This window comes from Leopardus geoffroyi, chromosome B3 (genome assembly GCF_018350155.1).
Source record: "Leopardus geoffroyi isolate Oge1 chromosome B3, O.geoffroyi_Oge1_pat1.0, whole genome shotgun sequence".
Taxonomy (NCBI): Eukaryota; Metazoa; Chordata; class Mammalia; order Carnivora; family Felidae; genus Leopardus; species Leopardus geoffroyi.
Window position 1 is genome coordinate 17480456 of NC_059337.1, and position 13011 is coordinate 17493466.

The following is a 13011-nucleotide window of genomic DNA, read 5'->3' on the forward strand; positions in this document are numbered from 1 at the left end:
ATTAAAAATATACCATGGGGCGCCTGGGTGGCTCAGTCAGTTGAGCGTCCGACTTTGGGTCAGGTCATGATCTCACCGTCTGTGAGTTCGAGCCTCGCGTCGGGCTCTGTGCTGACAGCTCAGAGTCTGGAGCCTGCTTGGGATTCTGTGCCTCCCTCACTGTCCCTCCCCTGCTCATGCTCTGTCTCTCTCTGCCAAAAATAAATAAACATTAAAAAAATATACTATACAATTGGCCGGGGCGGGGGGGGGGAGCAGATGATTTGTCTTTATCACCGAAACCCAGTGTACTCTTTCCCAGGAATGAGTTTGCAGTGATGTGGAAACAGATAGCCTGGGCTTCAATTCTGGCTCTGCTTCCTGCTGGCTCCGGGAACCTGGGCAACCATTTAACCTCACTGTCCTCATCTGTAAAATGGGCATGATGATGAGGAGAACTCAAAGAGTGTTGTCAGGATCCAATCAAATAAGCTATGAAGCATGGTACACCCTTAATTAATGTTAGCCACTATCACTAAGATTTGCATATTCAACCATAGCTGGGAAGTTGAGTTAAAGAAATACTACTTTTCTAGGAGTAAAATTAAATCAATCAATCTAAAAGCAATGACTCCCCCCCCCCTTTTTAATACAATGGGTGGGCTTTCCCAGCATTCAGGTATAGAAGTAGTTCATTCAACAAATGCTTACAGGATCCTACAGCGTTGCCAAGTTCTGAACTGGGTTCTGGGGATAGTGATAGAATAGTGAAGCGAACAGACACAGTCCTCTACTCTTCACACCATTGAGCTCATAATCTGGTGGAAAAGACCAATTATGCAGTCAGAACCATGCTGGGGAGGGGGAGCGACTCTGGACCACACAACAGAGGCAAACGCTTTATCTAAAACCAGTCTTATCTGAAGTCTTTTTTTCAAGTCTCAAACTTACCCTGAAGTATGTTTTCTCTTCCATTACCTGAGACATTCTTGCTTTATGGAATGATATGTTGCATATTTTTATACCTCTCTTCAGCCAACTCATGCTATTACATGTATGCTAAAAGCCTGTATGTTTACAGACATTTCTACAAAAACCTTGTCGACAAATCCTTCTTAATGTTGGTTCGAATTACAAATGGGAAATTCAATTCAAATGTTTTTCACACATCAGGTGTTTAAAGGGTTTTAAAAAGAATATCTGAAAATGACAACTGGAATCCTTTGGGAGCAAAATGTCATCTTAATGAGAATTTAGAATATAGCAGGGGGTGGAAGATGTTAAGATTTTTAAAAATTTTTTTTTGGTTTTTAGAGGGCTCTTAGGGAATGCAGAGGGCCCTAACTTTTCCTTGGGGGATGCCATTAGATTCTAGAAGGTGTCCTGGAACATTTCTCTAGGTGCTTATGCTCACTCTGACTGCCATGATTTGACCTTAGAGGGCTTAGGACAGTGGGTTCTTGGTACGTGTGAGTCAGAGATTCTAGGCTCCAGGACACTGTGGGGGTGAGGGGTGCTGAGAAAGTGAAATTGATCAAACTGGTTGTGGCTGAGGGGCCCCTCAGCAAAGCAGGGCAGCTCAGGGCATGGGCGGACATCTGAAAGGAAGCATCCCATGTATAGAAGATAGGTGACGGTCTGGTGAGGTGGAAGGTGTGGGACAGAGGACCACAAGCCAGGTGACCGCAGTCGGAGGCATCGTCCATCCCTAATGTCTTGCTAGCAACTAAGGCTTCAGGAACCTTCCAACTAACATAGAGCAAAATAGCAGAAAGAAAAAAACAAACAAACCACTTACAGTTTGGCCTCTGGAGAGAGAAGGCTCCTTCCTACCCAGGTCTGGCCTTTCTTAAGACCTGGAGAAGGTTTCGGAGTGGAAGTGGTGTGCAGGGCATGCCGCCCTGGGGTCCCTCTGTGACGCATTCCCAGGGGACTTCAGCGCTTGCTCTTGGTGAGTGTAACAGCCCGAGCGTCATGGGCAGGATGCTGAAGGTGTATAATCCAGTTCTGGCCAGAGCTCAACAGAGTGAAGAGAAATAGTGCATTGTCCTTATTACCTTTAAATAGCTCCCTCTCTCCATCCAAAGCTCCCTTTTAGATATGCACACATGCATACTTGCGCACACGTGCGCGCGCACACGCACACACGCACGCAGCCCTCTGGAAGTGGCAGAAGCCAAAATGCTCCGAGTGCTCCAGCTTTTGAGCTGTGTCTCACTAGCCCTCAAATAGATACGCAGCTCTTCACGTCCCCTTTGAAGTTAAACTGCATGGCTCCTTCTTTACCCAGATATCGTCATGACGATAAACATCTTGCAGTCCCCGCCACTCCTTCTCTACCCCAGCCTTATGTAATCCACTGGCACACAGGCTTTCTCAATGTGTCTGTTTGGTGCCTGTTTGTATCATTTAGATTTTAGGTCCATCTGGTAATGCCTGTATCTTTTCTGTACACAATGTATTCGGTTACTGTTAGACAATAATAGTTATTTAATAACAGCAATGTGTGTGCCTCGGGGAGGCAGGACTAATTTGAGGGCAGTGGGAGCTGGAAGGAGAAGGGTTGGAACGCTTCTCAAAGGGCTTTGGGTTTCTTCCAGGCACCAGTGCGGAGGATATCTATTCCTTTCCCAGTGGTATTGGTCCTGGAGTTCCAGAAGAAAACAAAATGACCTCAGGCCCCCTTTTGGAAAGGAGAGATGTGTCACTGAAGTGCCAGAAAAGGAGGAGTTTCTTCAGTCCTGGGTACTGGTTGGCGATAAAATCCCCCTAACAGCCTAGAGAAGGGACAAGGGAGGGTGTCTGGAGGTGATTTTCCTTTCCATTCCTACCTATGTCAACTTGGCATCTCCACGGCTCAAGATTATGAAAGATTAACCTTTATCTCCCTGCTCCACCTGCTGAGGGGCACACTGGCTGAGGGTGTATTTTCAAGGATTCCCTGTACGATGCCACCAAGGTCTGGCTTACAGATGAGGTAGGAGCTAGCCCTCCAGGACCTTTTATCAGCCCCTTCAAAACCAGCTCCAAATAGAGAGACCTACATTTCCCCTCAATGTGTGGTCCCTGACCACCAGCATCAGCTTCTCACAGGAGTTTCTTAGAGCTGTAGAACCACGGAATATGCTTTGCCTCCAGACCAGAGTTGGCATTCTAACAAGATCCCCAGGAACGCGTGTGCACGTTAAACTCAGAGAGGTGCTGCCCCGCACCGGGTTTTGCCCCTCGGCTGCTTGTCAGCATCATCTGGGAACTTTTCAGAAAGTCCCAAGCCCCTGGCCCAACTCTAACAGCTCCGCGTCGTTTACAAATTGATTGGGACCGGCACGGGCTCTTGAGCCAGATTGCCTGGGTTATACTTCCCTTAGCCTCTTAGTGGCTGTGTGAACGGGCGACAGCTCTGTGCTGCTTCATGGCCTGTGAAATTGGAGTAATTATAATTGTAGCTATCTCATGAGGTTATTATGATGTTTATAAGAGATGGTGTCTGTAGACCGAATTACAGTGTGGGTCCTCAATAAACGACACGTATTGTGATCCAAACAGGATTTAAGTCAGGCTCCCTGGAACCCTCTTCCTATCAGAGAGATGGCCTCAGCCCCTTCCGTGTTGATGCTACTGAAGTTGCAGGTGATCCACACTGGATCTGGAGATTTCTTTGAGCATACCCGCCACTGTTTCTCAGTGGGCACATTCTGCAGGGCTTCATTGGTAAGCGCAGTGAATTCTCACTGCCTGATGATCACTGCCAGGGGCACACTACTTAAAATAAGTCCACTTAAAAAGGAGACAAATTTTATAGCAAATAATGGGAGAAACACATTTAATTGGAACTTAGTATCAAAGACATGAACTAAAATGTGGCCAAAATTAATCACCTGGGTAATGATGACAAACAGAATCAAGCCTGTATCATTTTTGGTGGTAAGGGTTTGGCAACACTGTTCCAAAGTGAGAAGCTAATGGGATTTTTGTTTTTGTTTTTGTTTTTGTTTTTGTTTTTTACAATTTATACTTCCACTTTGCAGCCAATTTGGTTTTGTGTACCTTGTATTGTTAGATATTTGCAGCATCGTCACCATTGTAGAGAGACTGACATAAAACAAAACTGATGTGACAGGTACGGGTCAGTGTTCCTCTTGAACCTGGAAGGATGTTCAGTTGAGAAAAAAATATTGTAAGGGATCGATTCATGAGTCAGTCTTCCATGAGGATGACTTTTACTTCTCTGTGCAACCTTGTAACTGTTAGCCCTTGGGTATAAATATTCAGATAGAAGGACCCTTTGTATCTGCATCTGAGTTTTTTTAATATACAAATTTGCTGGGGTTCCTGGGTGGCTCAGTCAGTTAAGCATCGACTCTTGGTTTCAGCTCAGGTCACGATCTCACGGTTCATGAGTTCGAGCACTACACCAGGCTTCGCACTGATAGAGCCTGCTTGGGATTCTCTCTCTCCCTTTCTCTCTGCCCCTCCCCTGCCAGTACTCGCTCTGTCTCTTTCAAAATAAATAAATAGAGGTGCCTGGGTGGCTCAGTCGGTTAAGCGTCTGACTTTGGCTCAGGTCACGATTTCATGGTTCGTGAGTTCGAGCCCTGCATCGGACTCTGTGCTGACATCTCAGAGCCTGGAGCCTGCTTCGGATTCTGTGTCTCCCTCTCTCTCTGATCTTCCCCCATTCATGCTCTGTCTCAAAAATAAATAAATGTTAGAAAAAAATAAAAACAAAATAAATAAATAAATTTTTAAAAACATATACAAATTTGCTAAATTTTTTTAGAAATTTAACTGATTAATTAATTAATTTTTATTTGAGAGAGAGACAGAGCAGGGGAGAGGGGCAGAGGGAGAAAGAGAATCCCAAGCAAGCTCCATAGTCAGCATGGAGCTCCAGGCAGGGCTCAATCCCATGACCCCGGGATCATAACCTGAGCCCAAATCAGGAGTCAGATGTTCAGTCGACGGAGCCACTCCAGTGCCCCTTGCTAAATCTTTTAAAATAACATCGCACTTCTCAAGAAGTTCATCTTCACTTCCTTCTTCAAAAGAATTCGTTTGTATTTTCTAAGAATGTTAGCTCTGAAGGTCACCCTGAAAATCATGTGTTTCACTTTCCTGACTTTCCAAAAGGAGAAACTGAGACCTGAAGAGGGGGACACTTTCCCAAGACCACTGGATTGACATGACCAGAAGCCAATGTTTGGTTCCACGCGGATGGATGGCTTTCATTGGGTCTCTGCAGCCCGAGATGATTGATGTTTGTGTTTTCTGTGTCACCAAAATGCCTAGCCCCAGATGCCCAACATCTTATTAGAATTAACTTCTCTTTTTTGTTTTGTTTCGTTTTCTTGTACCATTTTGTGAATTTGCAGAGCTGAAAACAGGGCTGGGTGGTAGAGTATAACTTTCAATGGTCTGGCCCCTTTCTTGTGAAACTCAAGGGGGCTGGCAGGGTAAGTGGGGTTGGGGAGGAGGGGGATAACTGAGTCAGAGTGACTTTAAGGAGGAGCTGACAACAAGAAGGCCGGGGTGGAATCATGTGCATGCTGGATGCAGCTGGTTCCCATGGAAAGTTCCTCGGCTGTCTAGCTCACCGGACCTGTGTCTCTCCACATCTGCCACCCACAGGAGGGGTGGGGAAGCAAGACACAGGGGAAGAGCCTCTTTAACGAAATGGGGGAGCCAGTGGCAGGCCCTGCCTCATGGTGAGGTGTGCCTGTTACCACGGCTGGCCCACATTGACCACCACATTTCTGACGGAGCCTCAGGACCCACAAATGGGCCAGGAGGTGAGAGAGCCTGGAGAACAGTAAACACTTCCAGGCATTTCCAGGCCGTGCCAAGTCCGAATTGCCAACAGGGTAGAGCGTGAACCTCCCCCCACCTCATTTTTATTTATTTATTTTTTTCAACGTTTATTTATTTTGGGGACAGAGAGAGACAGAGCATGAACGGGGGAGGGGCAGAGAGAGAGGGAGACACAGAATCGGAAACAGGCTCCAGGCTCTGAGCCATCAGCCCAGAGCCCGACGCGGGGCTCGAACTCCCGGACCGCGAGATCGTGACCTGGCTGAAGTCGGACGCTTAACCGACTGTGCCACCCAGGCGCCCCCCCCCCCACCTCATTTTTAAATGGCATCAAGAAAAGTTTGTTTCAGGGGCATCTGGGTGTTTCAGTCGGTTGAGCATCTGACTCTTGCTTTCAGCTCAGGCCATGATCCCAGGGTCGTGGGATTGAACCCCTAGTAGGCCCAGTGCTGGGTGTGGAGCCTGCTTGAGATTCTCTTTCTCTCCCTCTTCCCCTGTCTCCTGCTGGCTTTTTTTCTCTAAAATAAATAAAACCTGGGGCGGGGGGGAAGCGCCTGGGTGGGTCAGTCGGTTAAGCATCCAACTTTGGCTCAGGTCATGATCTCACAGTTCGTGGGTTCGAGTCCCGCATCAGGCGCTGTGCTGACAGCTCAGAGCCTGGAGCCTGCTTCGGATTCTGTGTCTCCCTCTCTCTCTGTTCCTCCCCTACTTGCACTCTGTGTCTCTCTCTTTCTCAAAAGTAAATAAAGATGTAAAAAAAATTTTAAAGGAAAAAAAGTGAAAAAAATTTTTAAAGAAGAATTTCTTTTAAATAGTTCTCCCCCCCTCCCCCGCCTAAAACTATTATTGCAGGCAAGCGAAATAAAGGAAAGCTTCAAAGTTATTTTATATACTGTCTACCAAATCCCCCCTGGGATTAATAAGTTGCTTGAGGATCCTGGGGACTTTACTGGGGGACACTCTGCTAAGTTTCCCTATCAAGAGTAGACTGTGCCTTCTCCAAACAGATATGAGTGTTATTATTTCTTGTATCAACTCGTCCACAGGATCTTGGCAACTCTCTCCCTCAGTAGCTCATCCCCTACAGCAACAAAAGACAGTCCTGTTTCCTAGGCTTCATATATGACAAAGTAGAGGAGGTGGCATCCTCCCTGGAGAGACCTGTTGCATTAGTGGCTATGGAGATGCGTGGGCTAAACAGATTTGAAGGGGAAAAGATAAAAGGAAGCCGGCATGCCTTCTGTGAGATCCAAGCAGAAAAAAAGTAGGAAAAAACATGAGTAAATGACACTGAAAACCAATCCAGAGCCAAGAGTTGGACAGGTTCTGGCATAACAAGAGATGAATTAGAAGAACAGTTCCGTGTGTTAATAGCCAAAGTATTTGACTTTAGAAACAGCAAGAGTTATTTCTTTCTAGAGCAGTTGTTAACAGCTTCCCCTGTGAGAACAGCTGGTTTGGAGAATCCCAACATAGTTGTAAAGTGTAGCAAGAAGGAACTAAGGGCTTCACAGTTAGGGCTGCTCAGAGCCCTTCCAAACGATTGTTTTCTTGGACCCATCCCGCAGCTTGGACAAAACGAAGAGGCGAGAGCTACTTAAGGTGGGGGCAGAGGTGCCCGGCCGTTCGTGGATGGTAGTGGACAAGGACACAGAGCTGCACTCACAACACCCAGAGAATGGGGAGGGCATGCCATGCGAGGGGGGAGTTTTCTTCGGGTCCCATCTAAACACAACACACCTGTTGTGGGGAGAGGAAAGTCCACAGAGGGAGAAAAATGTTTTAGATAATGTGTATTTTTTTTTTAATTTTTTTTTCAACGTTTATTTATTTTTGGGACAGAGAGAGACAGAGCATGAACGGGGGAGGGGCAGAGAGAGAGGGAGACACAGAATCGGAAACAGGCTCCAGGCTCTGAGCCATCAGCCCAGAGCCCGACGCGGGGCTCGAACTCACGGACCGCGAGATCGTGACCTGGCTGAAGTCGGATGCTTAACCGACTGCGCCACCCAGGCGCCCCGTTAATGTGTATTTTTTGAAGCTTGATATTTTTATACATGGTAACAAGACAGCTAGGACTCTGTTCTGGAGCATCTGAAAGGGTTTCTCTGAACATCTGTTGGGACCAGGAGAAGTGAAGCATCACCTGGGGCTTCTGAGCGTTTGGAAGATTTTCAGAGTTCAGGTTGGTTGGATTTGTTTTGTTCTCCAACTTAAAGGCCTATTCAACTTCATTGTCAGGATGCATGAAAGGTGCAGGATATGTGGGAATATTGTGTATTTTCTCAGCACATATGTCTTGCTAATATTTTTATTCCAAGAGACAGCACATTGTTTTCAATCAGGTTCGAAGGCACCATCCTAAAACAGTACAACTTTTAAATTAAAGGTTTTCTTTTGAAATACCTGTAAGTTCCTATGCAGCTATAAGAAATAGCACTGAGGAATTTTCAGGTACCCTTTCCGCAGCTCCTCCCATGGTAACACCTTGCAAAATTATAGTACAATATCACAGCCAGGATATTGGCACTGATACAATCTCAGATCTTGTTTAGATTTCCCCAGTTGCACTTGAACTCACTTGTATGCATATGTATTTAATTCTATACAATTTTATCACATGTGTAGGTTCAACTGTCCATCACCTCCATGAAGATACAGAACATTTCCATCTCTATAAGGATCCCTCAGTTGCCTTGTTATGGATCTATTCACTTCTGTCCTGCTCTTTCCCTTCTGCTTAACCCCTGGGAACTACCAATCTACTCTCCGTGTCCATAATTTTGTCATTTCCTAGACTATATAAACTTTGGGATTGGCTTTCCCACTCAGCATAATTTTCTTGTGCTCCATCCAAGTGATTGTATATATCAATATGTATCAGTATTTCCTTCCTTTTTATTTCTGAGTACCATTCCATGCTTTAGGTATACGCCAGTTTGAAATTCCATTTATACAAAAGTTTAATAATTGAATGTAAAAGAGAATTTTGCTTTTAAGGTGTGTGTGTGTGTTTTCACATTTATGGTTTGGAGGAAGTTTTTCTGAATCATGGCAGGGTGGGTTCTCTTCCCGATCACAAACTAAAGCTAGTATCAAATATCATGAGAAAAAGAGACTGTCTTTGTGCCAGATGCAGTATTTACATGAGCACTTAACATGAGCGTTCTTTTTCCTTTGAAAATATTTTATATTTTGTAAGTACTTTTGATTTTGGATGTTTATTTGCTGTCAGCAAATAGAATATCCTAATCCTAATTTGTTCATCGTCCTGTGCAATGTGTCCAGCCGGACTTCCAACAGAATTTTACATGATTATGATCAATAACTATCCGAAAAGAATATAGCCTTTTAAATAAAGGAAACACCTCCTTTGTAAGTGATATAGGCTTTTTCAGCTTGCTTGCTGATGGAATAAATGAACTAAATAATTTCTTGTTTTCATGGGAATAATATCCCTTCTTTTCATCAAAACTAATTTTAAATCATCAAGAATCATTTAAATAGTATAATCCTACCTCGAGTTTTCCTATTTTCACTCATTTGAAATAACGTAATTATCCATTTTTGGCAAATTGCAAACATATTCTTTAGTACTAGATCTAAAAGAAAGCCATGGAAATAGCTAATAATTCTGATTTTAAATTTCCCTTAATACTTCTGGAAAGAATTTTTAAAATTCAGTTCATTTTATATAGCTCTTTGGTAACTTTAATATGCTTATGTGACTAATTTAAAATTTTTTCTTTAAGCTTTCAAACTTGACTGAAAATTTTCATGACGTGAAGCGTTATATACATTCTAGCTGTCTTAATATCTTCTATAGTTAAAATCACTAAGAATTCTATCCCTTCTGTGTTATTAAGAAAAGAAAGTTAACCATTTTTTTAAGCAGAAAGCTCAGAAGTTAACTTAAAAAAATTTTTTTTAATATGTGTTATTTTTGAGAGAGACAGAGACAGAATGTGAGTGGGTTAGGGGCAGAGAGAGCGGGAGACACAGAATCTGAAGCAGGCTCCAGGCTGAGCTGTCAGCACAGAGCCCGACGTGGGGCTCGAACCCACGAACCATGAGATCATGACCTGAGCCGAAGTCGGACACTCAACCTACTGAGCCACCCAGGCACCCCTCAGGAGTTAAGTTCTTAGGGGCAGTGTCCACTGTCTTCCAGGAGTCAATTAGAGCTTCCTATTGAGAAAAGAGGGTTAGTGGTAAAACATCCAAAGCAGCCTTTGGAAAGCACTGTTTTTCATCACACGTCTGAACTATCAGGACAGAAAATCCATCCTCCCAGACAAAAAGACCAAAATCAATACAAAACATAAATACACAACAATCAAACACAGAAACAGTCGAATGCTCCCCCCTTATGTTTCTGCCAGGGTTTCATCTGAATTTGCAAACCTAAGCCGCTCGGATACCTCAAGAAGAGTTTGATTAGGTATTTGGATATGGGTAATTTCTTAATCTATATGTAAAATATTTCATCTGCCACACAGAATGTAATTCTTCTATTTTCAGAAAACCCACCTGAGTCTTAGCATGCCTCACCTACATGGAGTTGTGAGCAATCACACATACCTCAGTGTTACAGTCTGTTTTTATCATTTTTTAAAGCTTATTTTTATTTATTTTGACAGAGAGAGAGAGAGAGAGAGAGAGAGAACAAGTGGGGGAGGGGCAGAGAGAGAGAGAGGGAGACAAATCCCAAGCACGTTCCATGATGTCAGTGCAGAGATCCATGCAGGCCTAGAACTCAGGAACTGTGAGATCATGACCTGAGCCAAAATCAAGAGTCAGATGCTTAACTGACTGAGCCACCCAGGTACCCCACAGTCATTTTTAAAAAAGCATAAACTTTAAAAGTTTAACATTTCAAGACTACACTGAACTCTGCTAAAAACAAGTGTTTCGCTGGTTTTTTTTTTTTTAATTTTTTAGGGGAAAAACAAGTTTGTCTAGAGATATGAGAAAATGTACTGCAAAGTAGGTCACCTCTGGGGAACAGAACTGGTGGAGAGACACTTTGATTTTCTCATTTTCTGCTCATTTAGATCATTTTCACCTATATTAAAAAAACATTCTTATGTTCTGTTTTTATAACAACATTTTTTTTCTTCGTTTGTTTATTTTCAATTTCTGTACCAACCTACTTCTGAGAAACTCCAAGATGAAACATCAAAGCGTTAAAACCACAGGACACAGATAACCTGAAGGAAACAGAAGGTAGAGATGTTCAATGTTGATTACAGTCAAATAGGTAATGTCTGGCTGGAAGCTTCCCAGTAACTCCAGGACAACAGAAAAAGGCGTTCATGTCCATGCTGTGGGGCTACAGAGTGGTGCTTTTTTTGTTTTGTTTTGTTTTGTTTCAAGAAGAGAGTTTACAAATTAATGCACTTCCATAAAAAATTTTCCTACAACTGAATTCAAACAGGAATTGATCACTTGTGTATTTGCGAAAGGGTGAGTAGGTGGCCCAGACAACATTTTCAAGTATCATTTTATGAGAGAAATTCTGTACCAGTAGCTTATTCTCAGAAACTCCCTCTATAGATGTCTTTAAATGGTAATTGGTTGACAGTATTTCTGCGATGCTGTGGTCATGATGGTGAGAACACAGAAAAAAGGCATTGCAAGTCCTTGTTCCATTGGACTTGATACATTTTGAAATCTAGAGAGAGATACTGGGTTTCCTTCCACTGTCTTTCTAGGGTAGCCTACCCACACTCTGTGTTCCAGACATGGATGGTCCACGGCTCCATTTTTTCATGAAAGCATGAAGGAAAGGGATGGAAATAATAAAAATTGAAAGGGGGAAAAATAATCTCCACAATCACTATTTTCAAAAAGAGAGTAGAAAGAATAAAAAGCCCACAATCACTGTCTTCAGGGTGTCCCCCCCCCCCGCCACTGTTTTCACATATTTATTTATTTATTTATTTATATTTATTCATTTTCAGTCGGGGGGGGGCGGGGACAGAGACAGAGGGAGGGAAAGAATCCCAAGCAGACTCCATACTGTTAGCTCAGAGCCTTATGTGGGACTTGATCTCATAAACTCTCAAGAGTCAGACACTTAACTGAGCCACCCAGGTGCCCGTCACATATTTATTTTTAAGTCATTATCATCCTAGGGTACGTGCGATTTTATTTTCTTTCTCCCACTGATTTTATCCAGAATATTTTTCCATGTTGCCTTTTACATTTCACAAATGTCTTCTTGTGTTTTCCATATATGACATTGTTGTCTTAAAACTGTCAAATGATAGGGGCGCCTGGGTGGCTCAGTCGGTTAAGCTTCTGACTTCAGTTCAGGTCATGATCTTGCGGTCTATGAGTTCTAGCCCCGTGTCGGGCTCTGTGCTGATAGGTCTGAGCCTGGAGCCTCCTTCAGATTCCGTGTCTCCCTCTCTCTCTGCCCCTCCCCTACCACGCTCTGTCTCCGTCTCTGAAAAATGAATAAGCCTTAAAAAAAACCCTGTAGAATGATGGAACATTTCTGATGACTCTTCATACATATTGGCAGATTGATTTTCAAAATGGATAATTTTCAAGGTTAAGTATACCGATTTCCTATTTTTAAATCCTTGTTCTGGAAAGTGCCTCACTCCAATTTGGTTTAAACTAAATTTCTTTGATTATTAGAGGGATAAGCCACAATGCAATGTTTAAGCAAACATTTCTAGATTTTCAACTAGAAATGTATCATTTCTTAGTCACAGAAAATATGTAAATATAAGGTAGTGTTCATTGTGCCTGGTGGGGTTTCATGCTGCTGTTAACAATTTGTGTAAGCTCAGTATATAATAGAGATATTAACTCTTGCTATACTGCTTGGCCACATGCTCCAAACGTCTCCCCTTGCTTATTTGTTTGTTTTAAAACATGGCCAAGTTTGACTCTCAAGGCGGCTTCCCCCCATCACAAAACATTCTGTACTTCCCAGCTGGGGAATGCTCTGAAAACGCAAGCCGATTTTTATGTTAGCCTAAGCAAAACATAATTAGGAAGATAAATTTGCTGCCACCTCTCACATGCGCACAAGAATCACACGCCACTTATGAATTAATGTCAACACTGAATGGCGTTTGGAGTTCCTAGAGAGAGACAGGATGAGACGAGGATCTGAAGCCTGAGTATGAGGTGATGAGTCTTCTTTTCTGTAAAATGGGTAAAGTTATATTGCAGTCTCAGGAGAAGATAACCAACTGGAAAACAGTT